At 36.4% G+C, this 12,589-nt stretch overlaps 1 protein-coding gene across 2 annotated transcripts in view; it reads left to right on the top strand.

Moving 5' to 3' along the window:
• Trim9 (E3 ubiquitin-protein ligase Trim9) overlaps nt 1–12,589 on the top strand; it is a 114,573-nt gene that overhangs the window by 42,118 nt on the left and 59,866 nt on the right. The window lies entirely within an intron of this gene.

The following is a 12,589-nucleotide window of genomic DNA, read 5'->3' as shown; positions in this document are numbered from 1 at the left end:
GTATGTGATCCACTGCGAAATCCTTTTGCCCTTCCATTTCCATTACTCAGTATTGTGCAATCGTAATTTTCCGTACGTAGATGAAAGGCCGCATTGCTATGTGACCAAAGGCCGTAGAGCGCATTGAACCCCTTTTGCCCGTCACAGACGCACCACTCCTAGCCAAAACCACCCCCCTGGCCCCCTTTAAAATCCCCTTGCAGCAAGGTGTTCCCAGCGCGTTTTTAATTCCACTTCCGTTTCGCTACTTTTGCCAAGATTTTCGGTGGTTGTTGCTGCTGCTGCTTGTTGCCATGGTTTGTTGCGCTTGCCGGGGAGTAGGGGGTGGGTTTTTCCATCTAACGCTAGCCAGTCGCAATTTTCCCCGCTAACGTTTTTGCGCACTCTTAGTTAATTTCCACTGCAATGCAAACGCGAAGCGCAACTGCATTTAAAATTAAATCCTCAGCGAGCTATTTGTCATTTTTGACAGTTAAACTGTTTTTCGGCGTCGCTGAAATTGTGGCTTATGGTCGCAGTATTACGTACCCAGTTTATCCCACTCCGTCGCTCTCCCTCTCCCTCTCCCTCTACTATTCTATTTTTTTTTTTTTTTCTTTTCGCAGTTGATATTGCGCTGTTTTGATACTCCCAGTGCGGCGCGACTCCTGTTCCCTTTGTTGTTCTTGTTGTCTGTGTGAGCGGCTGTTGTTTGTAATTAGAGCTATAAATATTACTCCGGTTGTTTGCGAGCGAAAAGTTGTCAAATTTTCTTTAGGCTGGGTAGAGAGCCAATTTGATATACAACTTAGAAAGTTAAATGTTAGATCGAGTTTCAAGCGAGTTTGATTAGGGCAAAGAAACTTTGTTTTAAAGTGGCTCTTTGTTGTGGAGCTTAGTTGAGTTGGTAGTTAATATAATATGATCTCTGTAATAAGATGAAGAGCATGGAGAGAGGGTTGAGGTAAAATACAAATAATTTAAATAATAAGAATTATTAAAAGTGTTAAATTGGTTAGCCAGCAGCCAAAATGAAATGCTTGTAATTTATATTGGTAAAAAATTGTTAAGTTAAAAGCAAATATTTATTTTATTTAAAAAATACTCAAATTAATTTGTGTTGGAATTTATGATAAATATATAAAAATGTTTAATATATAATATGTATTATATTTACTATTTCAACACCCAATATTTTATTTATATTTCAAATAATATATATAAACGAATTTTATTTACATATATTATTACATTTAAATCAAATGGTTATACATAATTTTATTAGGCTCGTTTTTAGTTTTCAAAAATGTTATCTATTTATTTTTATATAATTTTATATTATTAATAGTAATAGAAAACAACTATTATATACTCAGTTTATATATTTGCTACTTTTTGTTAACACTATATTTTTTTTATCATACTTCACAAGCTTCAAAACTCCATCTCTGCATTTTCGTATATGCGCTACGAAATATTTCATATATATTATGACAGCTAATAAGATTATCTAAACAATTCAAATTAGATTTCATAATATGCTCAAGTGAGAATTGCATTCTCTAAAATTACATTCACACTCAACCACCTCACACACACACACACACACCTAAACAAAAACCGCGACCCTATTCAACAACTTTTGCCTCGCTGCTCAGCCGAGCTAAGCTCAACGCAACCAAAAATATTCGCCCACAAATCTGCTCACATTAACAGATCCGTGGGCAACAATAGCTAAAAGTCCGCTGTGTATTCCCAGTGGTTCGTGCAAAAGAAGATTAAAATCAAATCAACGCATAAATAGCCCAACTCTTTATTTTAGCGAATCCTGCGCTAAGGATATTAACGCCTTAAGCCCAGTTAATGGCCAAGCTGCGCATAAGACCATAAATCATCGAATATAATAGACAAAGAGACAACAACAAACTCCAATGAAATTGAAAATGAAAATGGGAAAAGCTACAAAAATTTGCATGCACCAACAACAAAAAATGAAAAGTGTATATATATGTGTATTTATGTATGTATGTATATGTGTATATATATGAAATCTCTTTGCCCGTTGCGCTCAGCCGAAATCCGCTTAAAGTACATAACAATCAAAAATTATGGTTTTATGACGGAACAAAGGGTTTTTTTTTTTTTCATTTTTGATTGGGATTCGGGCTGTGGGACTCCAACCCGACCAAGAATCGAATCTCGAGTTGCAACAGTTGCGCAACCAATCGCCACAAATGGCGTCCATTACGTTTTCAGATTTGAAAGAGGGGATCCGCTTCGATGCTGAACAGCCGGCCTGGGGCAGAGGCAATGGCTTTGGCAGTGGCATTGGCATTGGCCATTAAAAAGTTTTGTCAAGTTAAATTACCAAAAATTGCAAATTGCTTGGATTATGCGCTGTTCAAGGACATGGACATTGTTGCCTGTTGTCCAGGCCACTTTCACTTCCTGTTGCCCCGGATTTGCCTTGCCGAGAGTGTGCGTGTGTGTGTGTGTGTGTGTGTGTGAGGATGGGCTGCATTGTGTGGCTAAAGGATTTCATACACTCAATATAATTAAGGGCTTGAGCCTTGAGCCCAAGTTATGCGCCACACAAAAAACTCCCTCCCGCTCTCTCTCATCCTGGCCTTTTGTGTCCAGGCAACGTTTTGTGTATTTTGTGGTCTGAGGTCTGGTTGCCAATGTGCGTGCGTGTGTGTGCAAAGAATTTGTCGTACAGCATTTGAATTGTATGTTAAATTAAATTTTACCACAGAGACCAGACACCCGCTCACACTCTCGCTCGCCTCCTTGCTGACCCACCCAGCCTTGCAGAGCTTGCCTTTGGGTGATTTTTTGCCAAGTCACTGGCTCCACAGTGCCTCGCCTCTGGATGCTGCTGTGGCATTAACTTGTCAGTTTACTGAGCTTGACAGATTTTTCATTGGTCCGAGCCAGCGGTTGGTCGGATTGGTTGCTGGGGTTCGGTTTGGATTGGATTGGTTTGCCTAGCTGGTTAGCTTGGCCTGCTTGTTTGCCATGGCACTATGCAGATAGGCGGTGGGAATTAATTGTATATCATCTGATCTTGTCTGAAGTGCATGGAGACTCGCCCGGCCCAGGTGTCATTGTGGCTGCCTTTGCGGCTATTGGTTTGCAACTAAATTCCCAAATTGCCAAGGAGGCGCTTACACACAGTGCGTCAGTCTGTCTAAGAGACTCAATTTTATTATCCAAATGCATTTAATAAAATAAATCTTACACATGTTAGGAATTGCAATGCATGTAATTGCTTTTCTAAGCAACATAAATATTTTAAAATTTAATAACTGGAATGTAATCTTTTTTAATAAATATTCTTTATTTCGGATAGTGTGCGTATGGAAATTCGTTTTATTTATAAAATACAAATGTCAAAAAGCTAAGAACTTGCTTATAATTCTTAAATAACAATAAAATAGAATAAATCAACATGTTTCAATTCGAAAGTGGGCTAACAAAGTTTATAAAATATTATTAAAAATTAAAAGAGAATATATTTTAAAATATTATTGAAAGAATAAATAAAACAACTATTCTAATAACTGCAAAAATAAAAAAACATATATGAATCTCATAATTCGTAAAATGAAAACTGTAAAAAAAAATTGAAACGCTCAACAAATAAAAATATAGAAATTATTATAATAAATATAACAGTAACATACAATTAAAATAAAAAAATAAATAAAGTCAAAATTATAAAGAAAAAATGTTATAATAAAATAATAATAATAATATATTGTCCAAAAATATTTATTAATATTTATCATTTTCAATTATTCGTTTTCTTGCTTTTTAATTATTTTACATATTTTATTTTTTGTATATTTAGAATAACTCTTGATTGCCCATTTTAATTTAAGCAAATATTTTAGCTTTTAAATTGACTGCTTTATGAAATAGCATAATCTAAAATATTCTCTCTCTTTTAATTTCAGGTAAATTATTATGCATCATAGACTTTTAACGAGCCCACACTAATTCAGCTTTGATGATACTTGAGTAAGTCAATAGATTGTGTACACCATGTTAAGTGTTCCATTGAGAGCGACGCCCACAAAAGCGTATATTTCACAGACATACATTGCAATCAGCTGGCTGGCAGGCTCTGTATATGTATGTATACATATGTATGTAGAGCTAAGCCTATAAATCAATAAACAATGCTGGCGACAAAAGCAACTAAAGCACTGTCAGACGTAGACTCGGACTCAGACTCAGCCTCAGAGTGAGCCTCATACTGCTAGCAGCTCCCTTAAGTGGCTGGCTGCTCTCTTCTTTCATTATATTCGTATAAGTATGACCAAGATATATCACTGGGCTATTTGGCTGATTGTCATTGCATAAACGGCGTCTGGGCATTTTATTTAACTGCCTCGCCAGTCTCTACGCACGAGCTGCCCATAGTAGTTGCGGCTCTGGTTGGCACTGGAGTTTGCCGTCTAGTGCGGGGGAATTGATGTCGAGTGCCTAAGGAAGGCGGAACGTTTTAATTTAATAGGCGCACATGAGGCTCCGACACATAAAAACCAATTTCGCGTAAGTGATAAAAATGCAATGAGTATTCGTTCGTCTTCGTAATCATGATGATAGTGATGCTGCTGCTGTTGCTGCTGCTGCTCCTGATGATGATGACGACAATCATCAGCTGCTGACGCAGACGCTTAAGAATTAAATTTACGACGGCACCAAAGTAGTTTTGACACATATGTATATCTAGAGCACATGGCAGGGCGGGCAAATAAAACTTCAACCGCAGAGCAAAAACAACAAAATGTTTAGGCTTGCTGGCGGTTAGGCATGGGATACCCTAGAGAGTAGAGAAGAGGCTGTGCTAGATTTCAAGTGTAACAATGATTTTGTAAATATGATATTACAACATTTTCGTTGTATATAACCTATAAAATGATTGCAAAATATAAGAGTCATATCCGGAGTATAATAAAAACTAAAATACATATATTATACTTTCTATTCTATTCTATTTTCCATTCTGGCTAAGAGAGTTTGGTGAACTTTAAATATTGTTTAAAATAAGATAATTTCCAATTTTATATATTGAAATATGATTCTTCTTATTAGTTATATAAAAATAAAATTTTAAACTTAGACTTATTGAGCTTTACTCCTATTTATGCCAAAGCTTACGCAATATATTTAATTCCATTATTATTAAATTCCATGTCTGCATAAATTAAAGCTGTTAGATAATTACAGGGCATTCTCTAGCTCATCATCCTATCAACTACTGCATTTTCTGGCTTGCCCTTTAATCGTTTAATTTGTATGCGAGCAAAAATAAACATTGCATAATGTCATTAAACGGGAAACGTTTAATGTCTTTGCCACCAGACCGAATGCCAAGCACGAATATCCCCCAAAAGCGCCACACACACACAAACACATACACACACACACACACAGTCACACCATATAAATGCAACTTTCAATCATCATCAATTTCACATCAAAGTGTCGCCCACAGCAGGAGCTGCAGACGCCACCAAATGCCAATCTCCCCCCCCCCCCCTCTCTCTCTCTCTCTCTCTCTTTCTGGCTGAAGAGATCATATCGTTGATATGCTCCGTCTGAAGTCTACGACATGATATTTTCCTATATTTGTTGTTGCTGTTGTTGTTCTGTTTGCTGTTATCGTGAGAGAGTGTTGTGTCTGCGTGCATGCACTTTTCAAGTTCAGTTCAGCTTCAGCTTCAGTTCCAGTTGCCAGCTGCCAGCTGCCAGTTGCCAGTTGCTAGTTGCTCATCGCCCATTGCAAATCAATCACTCAATCAGCCAGTCAGTCAGCCGGTTCGTCTCTGTCTATAGGGCTATACAAGATATTCGCATTGTTAGGCGGCCGGCGAGTTCACTGCAAGACACAGACCCAGACGTTGTACTTCCTGTGCAAAATACTAGACGCTGTTGCCAGCTTTATGGCCCTTCAATTGATTTCTCGATAGTTCAACACTTAGCCAGGAAATCACGCCTGCTAAATGCGTAAGACTTTCCCATTAACTTGCTATAGCTTTAACATTTATTGCCATCTTCGAGCTTCATAAATGTAAATGTCGATGTCTGGGGCCTCAATGGCTTGCTTTTATAAATATGTAAGGGACAAACATGTGCGATATGTTAAACAAGTGTTTTATGTGCTTATAAATCAGGCGAATTACTTGAGGATTTTTATAAGATTTTAGTATGGTAAGGATATAGTTTCCTAACCAATATGCACAGCTTGAATGAGAAGAGCTAAATACTTCTTCTACTTATAAGCCTTAACAGTATACATATATAAAAAATACCCAATAGATACCCTCTCAATATCCCACGTAATCTATACATATAAAGTACCGCTGCAGCCATTTTCTTTGCCTTTTTTCGCCTTCTTTTAAAGTATTTTCAGTCAACTATCAACACAATTGACGCTTTCCCATCTTGGATTCATTGTAGCAAATACTTTTTACCCGATTATTCGCTTTCCCCCATTCAAATATTACCCAATTCAACGTCTATTTCCAAAATTGTTGCCTCAGGCATCGCAACTGTCAGCAATTTACATCTGACACGCCCAAAACAACTCTAATTACCCAGTTGACAGAGGCAGTTGACAATGCTCGTTCCCCGCCTACCCGCCTCTTCCTCCCCACCCCCCTCCCCCCAGATTCTAGCACGAAGCCCCAATGGCACTTCGATAAGGTCTTAATTCTAGGCGAGAACTGTTAACCGTTATCAGAGCTGTAATCGATGCAAATTCTGATTTTGATTTTGATTATACATAAAATTGACACATTTGTCGATCCATCGAATTGTCGTAATAAATTCCGTTCGCTGGCCTCGGGCCTCGGTTTGGGCTCTGCATTCGCCTTTTCCATCCATCTGACATTTCAATTGCCTGCGGCCTAGTGCGTTGCGAGGGGGCGGAGTAGCGGAGAGGCGTGGCCTGTCGCTGTGCCGCTTGGCATAATTGAAATTGACATATTTCATTGTCGGCAAAAGGCAACGAAAATTGCCAAAGTAAATTTTTCCAATTTTCATCAGATTTAAGTGAGGGAGGGCAGCAGCAACAGCAGCTGTGTGGACAAAAGCTTCCCATTGATTTGCTTTGATTTTCATTCATTCATCGCCCGCTGTCATCGCTCGGCTTTATTTACCGTTTTGCTTTGTTGTGTGAAGCACTGCAGGAGGGCTGGCGGGGCGTGGCAGCTTACGCTTGTAGCTTTGTCTGTTATCGAGCCCGTCCCGTCGGCTAGGCTAAGCGATTTCCCCCTTCGCTACTCTTTTTCGTTTTTTGGGCATTCAATCGACGCGTTGAGCCTTGTCGTGGATTTTTGGCAGCTTTAACAGGATTAGACGGCATGGAGCAGTCAGCACTCCTGTTGATGAAGCTGTAGATGGTTATCAGCATGATTTTGCTTGAATTTACTTTAAAACTTTTTAGGCTCGAGGGCTGCAAGTGACTATAGATACGTGTATATAGAAATTCTAAAAGAAATCCAAAGGACAACAATGTGCGTTGGGTTTACTTGGCAAAACAAAAGGTGGTAAACGGGCTGCTTTATGTTGTTGTGTAGTAAGAGGGAAATGTTGGAAAAGATAAATTAGAAGATGCTCTTCAGTAAAGCTCAGACAATTGGAACTCTAAAAATCAATTGAATTTGCAGAGATTAATTGAGATGCTTAAAAAGATTAAAGCGAAAATGGATTGATAAGTTTGTTGAAGCAGATTGATCGAAAATAGAAAAAATAAACCATTTGAAATTATAATAAAATATGCATATATAAATGATTTAAAAATAATAAATGAAATATATATTTTAAATAATTATTAAATAAAATAAAAATAAAAAAATAAATAAATAAATAAACAATAAAAATTAATATGTAAAAAATTAAATAAACATGATTAAAAATATAAAAACTATACTGAAGAAAATAAAAAAATAAAATAAATAAAAGCAGCGGAAAAAATGAAGTTATAAATGATAATAATAATAATATAATGAAATAAAAATAAATAAATAACTCAATAAAAGAAAAATTATATACAATAATAATTGTTTATATAAAGTAAACAAAAAAAAATGTATTTTTTTTATATTAGAGTAAAAGAAAATATTACTTAAATATTATTGAATTATATATTAAATCGTATAATTATAAAAATATATTGTATTTTAAACAAATTGTTTTTCAAAGAAAATAGTGTTAGCCGCCTGTTATTTTATACCGCTACAAAAATATATATTCCTTTTCAAGTTAGCACAATTTTTCATTGCACATGCTGTATATATTTTTTTCACATTTAAATTTTATTGGAAAATCAGCAAAACGTTATTTATGTGAGTGGAAACTTGTAAAAAAGTGGAATCTATGTGCACTTGGCTGCCTTCGCTTTGACTTCTCTCTGCCATTCCGGCACTTTGGCATAAATTATAATGCTGAAACAATGGAAATTTGTATTTATATATATACAGGACGAGTGTACTCGACTGGACAGGTATTTGGGTCAGCGGCAGCGGCAGCGGCAGCTGTGGGGCAGCAACATGCAAAACAGAAGTGGCACAAATTTAAGCCAAGAACACTGTTGCATACCATTGGGCGTATTGGCTTGTTGTTGTTGCAGCTTCATTAAAATTACAAAAAAAAAAGTGCTTTGCACTTGGGCGTGGCGCATCCTGTTAATATTAATGAGACTACAACAGCAACAGCAACAACAGACGAGGTAACAGTAGCAGCAGCAGCATCAGCCACGACTTGCCACAAAAAGTACGCATAACTAATTGAGTTTTGTTTTATTTGCAGGCTAATTTGGCTGACCAAGTTTCGCATTGTCTTTTAGCCTTTGCTCTGCTCTAGTCGAATTTCATTGTTTTCTTGCTGTTGGTAATATCCCAACTTGGCCTGGTTTGCTTTAAGTTGGCCTTTCGCTCGGTTGGCTGCCACAAGAGTTGTTCAGAAATTATGCTTTGTTTTTGTTTGTTGTTAAAGTTTGGCTTATGTTGCTGCAGTTGCTGCAAGTATCTGAGCGACTTGCAGTAAGACGGATTAAGATGCATGAGATTTTTATAATAGTTGCTGGCATACAAAAGTTTTTACTTATTTACTATATATTTTCTGTAGATATCTTTTAATATTTAATGTTCGCTATTGATTAAAATTTATTCCTTTTTATTGAAGTCTTGAAGCAGAAAATTCTCTTCAATGTATAGGCAATACATTTGAATATAGATTTCTTTCATAATTATTTGGTTTGACTCGTCTTCAGACTATTTCCACCCAAACTAAAACTTCAAAGATATGCAATTTTTCATTTGATTTGCATATCTTTTGTTCATTTTTGTTTTGATCAAGCTCGCTAAAAGCTAGCACACAGCCAATCTGTAAATATTCTATGAATAGTAAATAAATAAAAGAAAAAACATAAAAGTCTTATTTGAGAGTATAGGATTTTGTAAAATAAAAATAAAATAATAAATCAAATTAATATTATTTAAAAAATTATATGTTTATATAAATAAATATATAAATTATTTGAATTATATTGGATAAATCAATTTGTATTATTATTATTATTTTTTTTAATTCTTCTAAAATTTATACTATGAATTATTAATTTATTATATTATTATTAAATTAATAATTCTTCGATTCAATCATTCTTTCGATCCACTCAATTTATATATATTTAATAATGAATTAAGAATAAATAATTAATTTAATTCTTCCTAAAATTTATGTATGTCTGATAATTTATAAGCCTCTTCTAAAATTTATATCTTTCTTTAATAAATGTATTCTTAAACATCAGTGACAAATGAAAGAGGAGTGGGCTTTGTAGGCAACCGAAAACACTTCCTTTACAACAGGTTTACATACAAACCCTTTTTCCCTTTCGACATGCTCCATATCTGGTTTAGCTCTCACATTCATGCTTTTGTCATGTTAGACATTTCAAATATGAAATACTATCCCATGGCCAATTAGGAGCCCGAAACAACAAATTAAAGAGCGCGGCATGCAAGTGGCATTTGCTGTATGCCGAGGTCCAAAGGCATCCCTTTCCACGCAACTTCAAATCTTCAAAGCCACAAAACTTTTTGGCCACTTTGCCCTTTTGCCTTTTGGCCTTTGCCCTTTTGGCATTTTGGGTTAGCGTCTCGCACTCTGCGCGAACAAATCAAAGCTGGTAAATAAAATTCGAAAAATATTTGGCCATAACAAGTTTCCAAGGGGCCGCAGCCAAACAAAAGTTTTGTACGGATCGCATTCCGTTAGCGCGCCTTTCGGTATGCCATAAACTGTTAAACAAAACAAGATTTTCCGCGTTTCCGTGTATTCTTATCGCACGCCTATTTACTATGCAAAGTTTGCCAAAGTTTGCGTTGTATAAATTTCTCAATTGCCGCGCATGCAAACCACTCGTTGGCGGGGTTGAGAGAGTGTGGCTAAGAGTGGGCGGGGCTGGAGGGTTTTTTGGGCCCGCTAATCAAATGCGACATTTATCAAATTGGCACGCAACATGGCGAATAAACATGCAAGCTGCATGCGGCAACGATGTGGGCGTGGCAGAGAGCCACAACGTGTCGCTTGTTGCATGCATACCAAATTAGCGCGCTATAGTGTATAGAAATTTGCTGAAAAAAAAAAATGTATATGTATACACTCGAAAATATATATATATATATTTATATTGCTGTAGATTTTTGGCAGAGTTCATCATGCTACGTTTTGGCCCAAGCCAATTCTGACAGTTGTGGCCAAATGGCTTTGCGTCTAGACTCCATGCACTCGTCTCGTCTCTCAGACCAGCGCAGCTGTGGCCAATGCCGGAAAAGTCTAAGCCTTGGCAAGTGCCTTAGACTGAGATTTGGTTGCAGTCTGCACGGCTTTGCTCAGCTCGGCATTGCGCGTCGAACATGGTCTGCATTTGTAATAAGCTGCCAGCCAGGGCAGAGACTCTGTGGGACTCTGTGCTCTCGCCCAGAGACAATCCGGCGAATAAGTCGCAGCTTTGTGACTTCAATTGAAGTTCAGAGCTTGATATTGGCTTTTGGTAGCAGGAAACAAGCTGAGCATGCAAAAAAAAAAAACATTTGCAAAATATTTATTTAATATATATTTTTAGTATTCTACATATTAAATTTGACTGAATTTCTTTTACATTCGTAATCTCTGCTGCAAATGCAGATGAATTTAAGCGTTTCTTTTTTTAAGCAATTTAAAATGTCCATCAGATGTTATATACTTTTTTAAACCTATTCGTAACTTTACAAAAAAATATAAAAACCTTTTCAATCTGGCCATATCGATTATTATTAGATACATTCCTGTTTGTTATATTTTAATTGGAACTGTTTTTGTTTACAGGCATGCCATTTTTTTCTTTTTTTTTAGCTATAAAACTGCATGCAAAAAATGGTCATTAAAAATGTATATTTTAATTATGGGCTTTGTGTGTGACAAGTTTTTTGTCGCGCATTTTATAAAGTTTTGACATTTTTTTCGGTGACAGACAATTTTAAATTCATAAATTTTTACTTTTAGTGCAAAATCATTCAAAATATTTCAAGAGTTTTAAATCGAGGCAGCATCAAACACATAAATATTTCATAAAACAATAATTCGTAAATCATTTTGCTTTGCATATTTCATAAACCAAACATCTCATTTCTCTTATCTTATACACATGAATGTCCCATTGGTCATTGACCGCATTATAAATAATATACAACTACATGCTAATTGTAGTCTAAAGCCCGTCATATTATCAAAACAATATACATAAATATTCATTGGCATAGTTGACCCAACTGAGCCACAAAATTGGCTGTCATTATTCAATTGTGAATTCCATTTAAGCCCGAACAAATGTTTCAACGGCTAGTTGGGGGCGACACATTAACCGTTATTTCGTTAGTTCGATAATCAATAGGCATCAATGTGCCAATGAACTCGTTATCAACACTAATGGAACCTTTTGCCATGCCACATGCAAGCGACGAGCACGCAAGCATTCGAAAATAAAGCTAAAACCGGCAACAACATTTCAGTTAACAGCCGAGCATGCATGCATGCCCTGCCACGCCCAGCCGCCTCCTCGCGGCGGCAGCTAATCCGCGCAGCGTAGGGCGCTGCCTCAATATGATTACAATAATGTTATGCATATTTTGTTTTTCTGAAAATATTGATGCATATACATACATACATACATACACATGTATATATTTTGGGTCACGCACGTAACGGCAACAACGACGTACAGGAACAAATCAAGCATCAGCCGGAAAACGGAATTGATTATCGACACTATATTTTGGCCCCATCCCTTTTTCGCTGTCTCTTTCTCTCTCGATGTATATATTTCAGGAGCCCTCGCCTTCCGCTGGTTTGTCGGCTGCGTTTTATCTATTTGCGTGCCGCGTTGCCGTTTGCCTGTTTAGAATCCCAAATACAAATTACGAAATTAAATGACTTCATTTTGTGCCTGATACCCTGCGCATATTTCATATTTTTCAAAAATATTAGAAGATGAAATTTTACAAAATTGGAAAATAAAATGAAGTTTAAAAGTGGTTTTAAATAAAAGACA

This window comes from Drosophila navojoa, chromosome 3 (assembly GCF_054131105.1).
Source record: "Drosophila navojoa isolate 15081-1374.11 chromosome 3, UAZ_NAV_1.0, whole genome shotgun sequence".
Taxonomy (NCBI): Eukaryota; Metazoa; Arthropoda; class Insecta; order Diptera; family Drosophilidae; genus Drosophila; species Drosophila navojoa.
This window is presented reverse-complemented; position numbering and strand designations above follow the sequence as displayed.